Genomic DNA, 14,536 nt, shown 5'->3' with positions numbered 1-14,536 from the left:
TGTTGCAGGGTGATTGGTCATGTTATCCTTGTCAATGACATATTCTAGCCTGCCAGATTTCTTCATGTTCTATTCTTTGTTCCTGAATGTGTACAGTAACTGTTGGGTATCCTTGGTTCCAAAAAAACATTAACCATATAATAACCATATAACAATTACAGCACGGAAACAGGCCATCTCGACCCTTCTAGTCCATGCCGAACACGTATTCTCCCCTAGTCCCATATACCTGCGCTCAGACCATAACCCTCCATTCCTTTCCCGTCCATATAACTATCCAATTTATTTTTAAATCATAAAAACGAACCTGCCTCCACCACCTTCACTGGAAGCTCATTCCACACAGCCACCACTCTCTGAGTAAAGAAGTTCCCCCTCGTGTTACCCCTAAACTTCTGTCCCTTAATTCTCAAGTCATGTCCCCTTGTTTGAATCTTCCCTACTCTCAGTGGGAAAAGCTTATCCACGTCAACTCTGTCTATCCCTCTCATCATTTTAAAGACCTCTATCAAGTCCTCCCTTAACCTTCTGCGCTCCAAAGAATAAAGCCCTAACTTGTTCAACCTTTCTCTGTAACTTAGTTGCTGAAACCCAGGCAACATTCTAGTAAATCTCTTCTGTACTCTCTCTATTTTGTTGACATCCTTCCTATAATTAGGCGACCAAAATTGTACACCTTACTCCAGAATTGGCCTCACCTATGCCTTGTACAATTTTAACATTACATCCCAACTTCTATACTCAATGCTCTGATTTATAACATATTATTCATATGTTGAACGACAAAATTGACTTCTGCACAATGACGGGCATTTATGGTTCAGCCTGATGTACAAACACAGAGTGGACTTCAGCTTTGTAATCCTACTAACCTGAATCCATCACAACATCATTTCAAATAGAATAATTCCACAAAAAAAAGATTACATTGACGAAAGAATTGATTAATTGGGCCAAATTGAAAAAAGTATTTTGTACTGTTTTTTTGTTTATTCTATCAAGCAAGTTACATACAAACAATCATTAGGCTGCAGTAGGTAAATTAAAGATTAGTAGAAGATTAAAGTAAATTAGTAGAAGAACTGGAGAAAGGTGGAGATCGCAATCCCTCCACCTCCAGTAAAACCGTTAAACAATGATGAAGGAGGTCTCAACCTTATGGTTCAGATCTGCTTCAGTCTTCATGCAGACCTGAGGTGTATTAGAACTTGTGCAAGAGACATCGAGCATGACTGGTACACTGCACATGCATATTTGTCTTCCTCTACCAACACATGACATGCATGGACATGTTGGCCACAATCTTGGCAATAGTCTTCAGCTCTTACTTGAATAGGAAACAGTTGTTTAGGAGTTGATCTATTTTAATTTCTAATTCTAATTTAATTTCTAATCTAATTTCTAATTTAATTTCTACTGCCTTAAATAACAACTGAAGCAGAGCTTTACTTTGACCTAATTTCAGATGCATCTCTCCATTTCTAAGGTCAATGGTTTTAACTTATTTTGTCCCTAATCTTCACTATCAACCTGTTCACTGATGATAATAGCTTCCCCATGCATACTCTGTATTACACTGCCACCCTGTGGCTGTGCAGATCATGTATCTTTCATTCTTTACAGATCTCCAGTGTGAATTATCAGTATCATTGTGTGGAAACCTACAATTACACCTACAATTACATTTATTGATTTGACAACTTTGGACAAAAAATAAACACCTTGCATCCAAGCTGTTCACAAAAAGATGCTGCAGGCTGGTCAGAAATGTTATCTTTCTCACTGATGTTTTTGCTGCTTGTCAGATTTCATCCCATTCTCCTCCCTTGATGCTGCTGATAATCATTAATTGTTGGGTATGAATCACCTACGATAAACAACATACATCGCATGATGTCCTTCAAATCAGGTGGCAATATGAATCTTGCCCAGTGAGGGATATTATGTTGAGTCTGAAACTCACCAAGCTCACAGACATGGGTATTACCATTGAAGGAGCCTGAATCTCTCACAGAAATACTTTGGATAGAAGCAATTCTTCAATAGAAAGTTCACCTTGATAGTAATGCTTAAGTTGGAAAATGTTTTGTGGTATTTCTTGTGCAGAAAGGAACTGCAAATGCTGGTTTATACTGACAATAGACACAAAGTGCTGGAGTAACGCAGCGGGTCAGACAGCATCTCTGGAGAAAAAGAATGGGTGGTGTTTTGGGTCGGAACCCTTCTTCATATTATCTGAAGCAGGATCCCAACCCGAAATGTCACCTATCCCTATAACCCACTGAGTTACTCCAGCTTTTTGCATCTATTGTCGTTTTTCTTGTTCATCACCATCAGTTTATAGTCATACTCAACTAATTATTGTCATAGAGTCATGGAGTCATGCAACATGGAAACAAGCCATGTTTGGATGATCAGCCATGATCATATTGAATGGCGGTGCAGGCTCAAAGGGCCGAATGGCCTACTCCTGCACCTAATTTCTATGTTTCTATGTTAAGCCCTTTGGCCCAACATGTACATGCTGATAGAAACATAGAACATAGAAAACAGGTGCAGGAGTAGGCCATTCAGCCCTTCGAGCCTGCACCGCCAACAATATGATCATGGCTGATCATCCAACTCAGTATCCTGTACCTGCCTTCTCTCCATACCCCCTGATCCCTTTAGCCACAAGGGCCACATCTAACTCCCTCTTAAATATAGCCAATGAACTGGCCTCAATTACCTTCTGTGGCAGAGAATTCCACAGATTCACCATTCTCTGTGTGAAAAATGTTTTTCTCATCTCGGTCCTAAAACATTTCCCCCTTATCCTTAAACTGTGACCCCTTGTTCTGGACTTCCCCAACATCGGGAACAATCTTCCTGCATCTAGCCTGTCCAACCCCTTAAGAATTTTGTAAGTTTCTATAAGATCCCGCCTCAATCTTCTAAATTCTAGCGAGTACAAGCCGAGTCTATCCATTCTTTCTTCATATGAAAGTCCTGACATCCCAGGAATCAGTCTGGTGAACCCTCTCTGTACTCCCTCTATGGCAAGAATGTCTTTCCTCAGATTAGGAGACCAAAACTGTACGCAAGACTCTAGGTGTGGTTTCACCAAGACCCTGTACAACTGCAGTAGAACCTCCCTGCTCCTATACTCAAATCCTTTTGTTATGAATGCTAACATACCATTCGCTTTCTTCACTGCCTGCTGCACCTGCATGCCTACTTTCAATGACTGGTGTACCATGACACCCAGGTGTCATTGCATCTCCCCTTTTCCTAATCGGCTACCGATTAGGATTTTGATGGACAAGTTGCCCATTTAAACTAATCCAAATTATGCTCATTAGATATAGCCAATGAACTGGCCTCAACTATCTTCTGTGGCAGAGAATTCCAGAGATTCACCACTCTCTGTGTGAAAAATGTTTTTCTCATCTTGGTGCCTCAAAATCTTTCCTATCCATGCAACTGTCTAAATGTCCTTTAACCTGTTCACTGCAGAGGGGTTTTTTTCACAATTGTTCATGACCCGAGTATATTCTGGGGTGGCACAATGGTGGAACAGGTTAAAGGCTGTTATTGTACATGCCACAACAATTGCATTCAGATATTGCACAGAACAGCATCAGAAGTGGAAGGGCTAGGGGCTGTCATTATTTTGCTCATCCAAATCCATGCAAACTTTACAATCGTAACTCAACATATGCCAATGAAATAGAAGGCAACAAATTCAAGACAACAAAAAAAACGAATTCATACTAATTCTATGCTATTCCACTTTCATATAAACTCCTTTGACTCTTGGGGCAATTTTACAGAGGCCAATTAACCTACAATCCTCACGTCTTTGGTATGTGGGAGAAAACCAGAGCACCTTGAGGAAACCCATGCAGTGACTGGGAGAAAGTGCACATTCCACACAGACAGCACCCGCTCGGTATCGAACCCGGGACTCTGGCGCTGTGAGGCAGCAGCTCTACCAGTTGTGCCACTGTGTTTGCCCCAAGATATTTCTTCCATATGAATCTGCAATTCATGAATTGAATATAATGTACCATATTCATTGACGTATTGACTCCTTATACAAAACAATGAGATATTACACAAACTTGTGCTGAAAAGACTGGAAATTAGAAGACACGATTTGATGGACGTTTTTAAGATATTGAGGTAGATAAAGCAAAACCATCTCCCTTATTGGGACAATTTGGACTAGAAGTCAGGGTCCAAAGAGCAGGCCCAGGATTTTCCAGCAGTAATGTTAAGAGAGTGCTAGAAAATGGGAACTTATAAATGCGGATGAATGCTAAATCAATTGTTTATTTTAAATAGAAGATTGATGAGATTTTGTGAAGCTATAATATTAACAGTTGAAACTGAGGCAGGAATTGGTTTAGTCATAGGTCAGCCACAATGACATCCTCTGGCAATGTAGGATCATGGAGCTTTGTGTCCAATTCCGCTTCTCATGTTTGGTTCTCATCGTGCCTCCTATAGTGTCTATACGAAAGGTTTACATAAAGAGTGGTGGGGTACCTTGACTAACACCCTGGGCATTGGCAGCATTCAGCAACAGCCCCTTCAGTCCCATTATTGCATACTATACATATTTTTAACTGATTCATCTAAACCAAACTTTTTTCACTGCAGAACGCAATCGGTTTTGTGATTGCTGTTAAATGATTTAAAAAAAATGTTTTCCTCTCTCTTTGCCAAGAATTTTAATTACTTTTAAAAGACCACATTCATCCAGGGCATATCTAAAAACACAGGTGGGAGCAGAGTGGAGCCATGGGACTAATTTTGGCTCCAAGTGAAATTCTTGCTGGCACCCTGTCACAAAACCAAATTGCATGATTATTGCCCTGGCCCTAAGTCAATTAAAGATATGAAACACGGAGCCAAGCCTGCCCTTTAATTTGGGATTGAAGTCATTCCAGTCGCTCTGAACTCTCCTCACTTCCTCAAGAGCCCGAGAAGCAGAAATGCTAAACTGTGATTGCAGGTTAAAACAGCCAGTTGTGCACAGGCTTTGAAACATCACTTCAACAAGCACTGATCCCTGCAGTGATAGGGCAGGCAGGCCAACCTCATCGAAAAAAATATCACTTCAGAGCCAAAAATAGTAAATTTTAAAAGCGGCTGAACATTTAATTTTGGAGTCACAGTTGAACCTTCTTGGCGCCTCCCTTGGATTTGTATTTGGTCACCACAGACCCATCTGACAAAAGCCTCCAGCATCATTATTTCTTCATGACATGGTGAGGTAATTTCAATTCCTAAAACTAGAGCCAACTGTCAAATATGGAAATCACTGATAACATGCCTTTGAACATGTCATCAGCAATAATAATACCAGTATAAATAGCTGTAAAATCATGAAAGCAGAACACAAATTATATGCTTGTAAGAACATATGAATTAGGAGCAGGAGGAGGCCACTCAGCCCTACTGGGACATTTAATTAGACGATGGCTCATTTTGTTTATCTGGTACCATGTTCCTGCATTGACCGCTTAATATCCTTAATATCTAAAAACATCAATCTTCGCTTAAAAAATCAGTGGCTGAGCAGAGATGTCTGTGTCTGGAGCTATTATGCTTTGCACATTACGTCATAGAGCCACAGGAACAGGCCCTGCAGCCCGGCACGTATAGCCAACCTGTCGTTCCTATCTGCAATCATGCCATTTACCCCCATCAGTTCCATACCCTTCTGTGCCTTGATGATTACGTATTTACCTGGACAATTCTTAAACATCACTCTCATAATCAACGTTGCACCAGTTATGTATCATCAGCCAGCTTGATGTTATAATAATAATAATAATACATTTTATTTGTATAGCGCTTTTCAAGGACTCAAAGTCGCTTAATATGACACTTGATACATAGACATGGACAATAGGTGCAAGTGTAGGCCATTCGGCCCTTTGAGCCAGCACCACCATTCAATGTTATCATGGCTGATCATCCACAATTAGTACCCCGTTCCTGCCTTCTCCCCATATCCCTTGATTCCGCTAGCGCTAAAAGCTCAATCTAACTTTTGAAAGCATCCAGTGAATCGGCCTCTACTGCCCTCTGAGGCAGCGAATTCCACAAATTCACAAATCTCTGTGTGAAAAAGATTTTCCTCATCTCCGTTCTAAATGGCTTACCCCTTATTCTTAAACTGTGGTCCCTGGTACTGGACTCCCCCAACATGATTCCTGCCTCTAGCATGTCCAAACCCTTAATAATCTTATATTTTCAATAAGATACCCTCTCATCCTTCTAAATTCCAGAGTATGCAAGCCCAGCCGCTCCATTCTATCAACATATGACAGTCCCGTCATCCCGGGAATTAACCTTCGTGAACCTATGCTGCAGTCCCTCAATAGCAAGAATATCCTTCCTCAAATCTGGAGACTGAAACTGCACACTATATTCCAGGTGTGGTCTCACTAGGGCCCTGTACAACTGCAGAAGGACCTCTTTGCTCCTATACTCAACTCCTCTTGTTATGAAGGCCATCATGCCATTCACTTTCTTCACTGCCTACTGTCCCTGCATGCTTACTTTCCGTACCTGCATGCATGCTTTCTTCACTGCCTGCTGTACGTGCATGCTTACATGCTTGACGATACATAGCGTTGCTGTCTCACAATTCCAACAATCTGGGTTGGATCCTGACCTTTGGGTACAATTCAGGTATAATTTGAACAGTCCTGCTCTTTTCACCCACATCCTCAAGGCATGTTGGTTGGTTACAGTAAATTACCCCCAGTATCGATGCATAGATCATTTCCCACCATCCACCTTTCCCCATCAACACAGGCACTTTATATATTTATTTAGATTGGGCTAGAACATAATAAGTGAAATTGCAGGCACATAATGTTATCCTTAATTGTGTCTGAACAAAGATAGTTCAGAGTCAACCACATTCCAACAAACCATCCCCAGGACTGTATTCTCTTTGTGTATTTGGGGATATACACCATCATCCAGGAATCACAATAACCACAATTTCATTTCAATGCATAACAGATTTATAAAATCTCATCAATAAAGTCAGGCCAGGCCTTTCCCTTTCAGCTCAGAATGGCTTCTGAATTAATCCAACACAATGCATAATCAATATTCCCTTACAGTAGTCTCAAACATCAACTATTCTGTTTAAAAAGCAGTAAATGAAATACAATAAACCATTCAATATAAACCTTAATGAAATTGACCAAGTTATTGCCAAATACTTTAGCAGAATTGACAAACAGGATTGCTAAACTTACTCAAATTGATCAAGTTATGCAAAATCTCGCAAAATAATTAAACAGGAATTGGTACAATCTGGGAAAGGATGATTGAACCGATGGAGTAACTGGGGGTACTTATGCTCCATAAAGAAATGGCTGGAGGAAACAATATTGCCTTATTTTACTGTCTTAGAATTGCTCTGGGAGTCAGATGCTGGCAGTCCATAGTTATGGTGTGGGAGCGAGAGCGTGGAGAGATCATAAGGTCATAAGATCACATGTGATAGGAGTAGAATTAGGCCATTCGGCCCATCAAGTCTACTCCGCCATTCAATCATCTCTCCCACCTAACCCCATTCTCCTACCTTCTCCTCATAAGCTCTGACACTGAGAGGAGGGGGTGGGTCTGGAGAAAGGACACAGTACCAGTATGTTAACAGTATGTTCAGAGCAGTCTAGGGTCAAAGAACCAGAAAAGAACGAAAGCCCTCCTTCATTTCAATTTAAATGTGATGTCACCAGAATGTGACCAGAAATTAGTTTCCACCTCTTCTTGCAGGTGAAGCTGATTTCAAACTGTTTTACATCTCCAGGTTGCTGGTCGTCCCCAACATGTGTGTAACCTGTACATACGAACAAGTAGAGTTTGGGAGATGGGCGGGTAGACTTGCTGGCTGCTGCAAGGATGTAGCCATCTTCTTCTGTGTGGGAACTTAATTCACAGCAATATCTTTGCACATTGCAGCAAAATATGAATGTTTAGTTTAGAGATACAGCATGGAAATAGGCCCTTAACCCACCAAGTCCACAGCGACCCACTGTTCACACATTGTTATTAGTTCTATATTATCCCACTTCCTCAATGACTCCCTACAAACTAGGGGCAATTTTATAGAGGGTAATTTACCTATAAACACTCAGGTCTTTGGGGTGTGGGAGGAAACCAGAGCACTCAGAGGAAACCCATGAGGTTACAGAGAGAACATACAGCTCGGCTCAGATAGCAACCAAGGTCAGGATCAAACCCAGCTCTCTGTGGCTGTGAGGCAACTACCAGTTGCACCACTCTGGTAGTTAAACACCTTGGTTTAACTACACATCACCCTGCGTTACAATCAAAGGGATCTACGGGAGACACTGCCTCAAAAAGGCAGACAGCATCATCAAAACACACACCATCCTGGACACTCTCTCATTTCACTCCTACCATCGGGAGGAAAGTATCAGTGTATGAAAACCGTGACCACCTGGTTCAAGAATAGCTTCTTCCCAACAACCATCTGGCTCTTGAACACTACGTATACCAACAAAACATCCAACCATAAACTGTCACAGTTGCACTCAGAATTTCAGGCTTTTTGTAATAACATTGAAGTTTACAATTTATTGAATTTGCAAATTTAATTATCCGTGAGTATTATGTCTACAGGCCTGTTAAGCTGCTGCAAGTAAGAATTTAATAGTTTCATTTTTGTACATGTGACAATTAAACACGACTCTTGAATCAACTCTTGGTTGATTCAAGAGTCAACTATGTTTTTATCTAAATACATTGCTGGGGATCTGCATATCTGACCTGCGAACTGTTCAGATTATGGACAGTTGCAGGAATGGAATCCGGTCGTCACCTGGAAGCATGTGTACATCTATTGCTGGAGAGTTTAACACTTGCTACAAATTATACTTTCCACATGCTTTAATATAATTGCAACATTGCCAGTGTAAATCCCAAAGGTGGTCCTGCCAATTGGGTACTTGGATCAGGCGCTTTTGGAACTTGTTTTCCCAGTGCCCGGCTCATTCAAGCTCACCTCTACCTTTCTGACAGAAATTGGAGCAGCAATAAGGCAAATATCACATTCATTTATTACTTTCAGTGAAACACAGACAATAGCGTGGTGACCAGAATTGAGCCAACAGTACCATCTGGTGGCCAAAACCCCAAAGCGCATGACCCTGGGATTTATTCAAAACAAATACAACTAATTCCACAAGAATTTGCACGCACTGGTGGCCACCGGGGGAATTACACTTTAGGTTTCCCCAATTAGCTCATGTACAAATCTGGGTGACCTAATGTACACTGTAGTGAAATAGTTATAGTCATACAATGTGGAAACAGGCTCTTCGGCCCAACCTGCCCACGCCAACCAACATGCCCCATCTACACTAGTCCCACCTGCCTGCTTTTGGCCCATATTCCGCAAGACCTCTTTTATCCATGTACCTGTCCAAATGCCTCAATTATCTCCTCTGGCAGCTCGTTCCATTTACATTCACATCCTTTGTGTAAAAATGTCACCTCCCCCCCCCCCCCCCCAGATTCCTATTACATCTTTCCCGCTTCACCTTAAACCTCTGGTTCTTGATTCACTTGCTCTGCCACTGTGCATTTACCCTCTCCAGATCTTATACACCTCTATAAAATCACTCCTCATCCTCCTGTGCTCCAAGGAATAAAGTCCTCGCCTGCTCAACTTCTCCCTGAGGCTCGGACCCTCGAGTCCTGGCAACGTCCTCATAAGTTTTCCCTGCACCCTTTCCAGCTTAACAACACCTTTCCTGTACAGGGTAGACAAAACAGAACACAATACTCCAAATGTGGCCTCACCAGCGTCTCATACAACTGTAACATGACCTCCCAACTAGGTTTGCCAACTGTCCCATGTTAGTCAGGACATCCCGTATATTGGGCTAAATTGGCATGTCGCATACGGGACCGCCATTGTCCCGTATTTGAACATGCCGAAGTTACCCATCAGAGCGCCATTCTCGCAGCCGCGGTGACCGCCAGCGGTGCCAAGCGGGACACTCAGGTTGGAGGTGACCAGGGAGCCTTGCAAGCGATGTGTTGCATGTGCTGTTGACGCCACGCACGAGTGATTCACCTGTCATTCAATCACAGGCCCCCTTAAGCGCATCAGTTGTACATTTTGTTCTGCCAATTCCTGCCAAAACAAAAAGTTTCACTAACGTCTGGTGTTGTTCGGTTGGTTTGGTATGTGCAAATATGGATAACCCTGCAAAGAAGAAAAGACTGTGCAGCTACAACAAACAATGGGAAGCCAAAACATCCATACTCAATACTCTGACTGATGAAGGCCAATGTGCCAAAATCCTTTTTGACCACACTACCTTTCTGTGACGCCACTTTCAAGGAACCATGTACCTGTACTCTTTGATCCATCTAATCTACAACACTTCCCAGACCCCTACCATTCACTGTGCAGATCCCTGCTCTGTCAGACTTTGCAAAATGCCACTTCTTGCACTTTTCTGTATTAAACTCCATTAACCATTCCTCAGCCTGCCTACTTCATGAAGATCCTGCTAAGGTTTTTTAAAACCATCGTCACTATCTATAATACCACCCACTTTAGTGTAATCTGTAAATTTACTAATCATGCCTTGTACATTCTCATCCAAATCATTGATATAAACCACCAAGATCAATGGACCCAGAACAGAACCCTGAGGCACATCACTAGTCACAGGTGCCCAGTCCAAAAAACAACCTTCTACCATCACCTCCTTCCATGAAGCCAATGTTCTATCTAGTCAGCTATCTTTCCTTGGATCCCATGCTATCAAACCTTCCAGCACAGCCTACCACGTGGAACCTTGTGAAATGCTTTGCTGGAATCCATACATTCAACGTCTACATCTATGTCCTCATCAACCTTTTAGGTTTCATCTTCAAAAACTCTATCATATCAACCTTCCATGTACAAAACAGTGCTGATTATCCCTAATCACCCCTTGTCCATCTAAATCTATGTATATCTTATCCCTCAGAATACTCTCTAGCAATTTTCTGACCACAGATGTTACACAGTTTTGTTTTGAAAGATCAGAAAATTGACGGAACTACCAAATCAGAATCAGAATCAGAATCACACTTTATTCGCCAAGTATGTTTTGCAACATACGAGGAATTTCATTGGCCAGGTCAGTCATACAATAAAAAGCAACAGATCACTCAAAAATACATTTAACATGAACGTCCACCACAGTGACTCCTGCACATTCCTCACTGTGATGGAAGGCGAAATAAAGTTCAAGTCTCATCCTTCTGTTCTTCCTCGGTCATGGGCCTCAAGCCCCCATTGACGGGACGATCTTGACTCCCGTAGATGGCGGCGTTCGGGCCCTCCGCGTCGGGGGGATGTCAGCTCCCCCGCGCCGGACGGGCAAACCTCGCGTCAGAGCAGGTCGAGCCTTCCCGGGACGTTGGAGCTCCCGACTCGGCCTCACCTGAGACTGCAAGCCCTTGATGTTGATTCCGCAGTGGCCGCGGTGGGAGTGATCCCAGGTAAGGGATCAGCTCCGATGTTAAGTCCATGCCCCGCGGTGGGGCTCACGACAGTCCGAGGAGGCTTCCAGCTCCATCGATGGAAGGCTGCAGAGCGCCCGGAGAACGTGATCCGAAAATTAATCACTTCTCTGGGAAGGTAAAAGCTTGAAAAAAAGTTTCCCTCGATCCCCTCCCCCACATAAAACAAACCGAAGAACATTAAAACAAACTTTTAACATACTAAAAAATAACAAAAAGAATAAAAAATCGCACAGACTGCCGGCAGGGCAGCCATCGCCCCAGCGCCCCTGGTGGAATAGGGAGAGGTGAGACACAAGGAACTGCAGATGCTGGAATCTTGAAAGCAAAATGAATTACTGGAGGAACTCAGTGGGTCAGGAAGCATCTTTGGTTTAGTTTAGTTTAATTCCGTGTGGAAACAGGCCCTTTGGCCCACCGTGTCCACGCTAACCAGCAATCATAGAAACATAGAAAATAGGTGCAGGAGTAGGCCATTCGGCCCTTCGAGCCTACACCGCCATTCAATATGATCATGGCTGATCATCCAACTCAGTATCCCGTACCTGCCTTCTCTCCATACCCCCTGATCCCTTTAGCCACAAGGGCCACATCTAATTCCCTCTTAAATATAGCCAATGAACTGGCCTCAACTACCTTCTGTGGCAGAGAGTTCCAGAGATTTACCACTCTCTGTGTGAAAAATGTTTTTCTCATCTCGGTCCTAAAGGACTTCCCCTTTATCCTTAAACTATGAATCCCCATACACTAGCACTGTGCTACACACTAGGGACAATTTATAATTTTACCAAGCCAATTAACCTATAAACCTGTATGTCTTTGGAGAATGGGAGGAAACTGGAGCTCTCAGAGAAAACCCACGCAGGTCACGGGGAGAACGTACAAACACCATACAGGCAACACCCGTGGCCAGGCTCGAACCTGGGTCTCTGGCGCAACTCTACCTCCGTGCCACAGTGCCGCAAGTCTTTGTGGAGATTTATCCTCCATCTGTGGAGGGAAATGGACAAACAGCCATTCAGCTCAGGGCACATCCTTAGATAGAGGGAAATGTGGCCTGGGCAGAGGAATCATGATCATATTCAATGGAGGCGCAAACCTGAGGAGACATGTGGCCTAATTCTAATCCATTTATGTTCTTGTTTGTGCAACATTGGAGGTATTGTTGAAGGGGGGATGTGTGGAGAAGATACCTGTTGTTTTGCAAAGGGTAGCATACAGTATGTCAGTTAACCAAACCTCCCAGAGTAGTCACTAGTAGACACTGTTCTGCTTGTCGTATTTGACATGTGTTTTGAATCATTTTGCAACCCCCTATCCATCCCTTGATTGATTGAATTGAAAGATACAGCATGTAAACAGGCCCTTCGGCCCATTGAGTCCACTGCGGATGTTCACACTAGTTCTATATTTTCTCACTTAAGGGCCTGTCCCACTTGGCAATTTTTCGGTGACTGTCGGTGTCATGTCAGGGTCGCCAAAAGATATTGAACATTTCAAAATCCAGCGGCGACACTTGAGGAAACACCGTGTGTCAATACGTCATCACGCCGCGTCACAGCCATGTTACGCCGAATCACACCGCGACTTTTACAGTGACCTGATACGTCATGATGCCGGCAGTCGCTGAAAAGAATCGCCAAGTGGGACAGGCCCTTTACGCTTCCATTCCCTACACAGTATGAACAATTTACAGCAGCTAATTAATCCACAAATACACACGTCTTTGGGATGTGTAAGGAAACCGGAGCACCCTGAGGAAACCCAAGTGGTCATAAGGAGAAAATACAAATTCTACCCAGGCAGCACCCAAGGTCAGGGTCAAATCAGGGTCTCTGGCACGGCAAGGCAGCAGCTTGACCTGCTGAGCCACTGTGCCACACTGGAGCATACATAAGATCTAGAGACTGGTTGACAGACCAGCTGCATTAGCCTCTCACTGCAATCCTCTTGGTAGTGAACACAATCTTGGTGACTGTGGACCTGCACCACTATATCACATTAACTGGGAATGCACTCGCTGAGCTTTCAACCATGCCACGGGAGCTCTCTACAGACATTTCAGTAAATCATGAAATTGCACATGTGCCAAAGGGAGTTTTCTTTATGCTGGCTGTTCAAAGTCCAAATCTGTCATCATAGCCTGACTTCCAGTAAGTCAGTTCCTGTCTATCTCTGCAGTCGAGAATTCCAGGCTCGGTCAATTTAAACTATGAACAAATGTTTTCATTCTTTTTGAACCACTGTTTTAAAACCATCCAAAAGAGTGTAAAAGACATTGAGCAATTGGGTGGATTCTACCATCCCCACTCTGCCCACCCTTCCTTCCCCAACAATGCCAGATCTGCACATTGACAACAAGATTTGTTTGGGCTTCCACAACCAGCATTGAGACCTGGGGCTCTCGGGATGCGCGGCGGCGGCAGCGGCAACAGAGGACTTCCGGGATGCGCCGTGATGCCGAACAAACAAAGGTCATGAGGTCATAAGTGATAGGAGTAGAATTAGGCCATTCGGCCCATTCAAACATGGCTGATCTATCTCTTCCTCCGAACCCTATTCCTTCTCCCCAAAACCTCTGAAACCTGTACTAGTCAAAAATGGATCTATCTCTGCCATAAAATAGTAAGATTAAACGAGAACTTACCAGTTTGAAGTTTGATCTGTATTTTATGGGGAGTTACGATGAGGGATTACGTGAAGAACCCGCTCAGTGCGCAGGCGCGGCATACTTCCAAGCAGCGGTGTGGAATCACAGATAGACAGTTATTTGAAGTAAACATAGTAAAGATAAGGAGACATCAATTTATTAGTTTGATCCATATAATGAGGGTGGGAGCGGAGGGCACGTAATCCCTCATCGTAACTCCCCATAAAATACAGATCAAACTTCAAACTGGTAAGTTCTCGTTCAATCTTACTATTTTACTATTTTACTAGTGACTACGTGAAGACTTCAAAGCTCTGTGAT

This window comes from Amblyraja radiata, chromosome 10 (assembly GCF_010909765.2).
Source record: "Amblyraja radiata isolate CabotCenter1 chromosome 10, sAmbRad1.1.pri, whole genome shotgun sequence".
Lineage (NCBI taxonomy): Eukaryota > Metazoa > Chordata > Chondrichthyes > Rajiformes > Rajidae > Amblyraja > Amblyraja radiata.
This window is presented reverse-complemented; position numbering follows the sequence as displayed.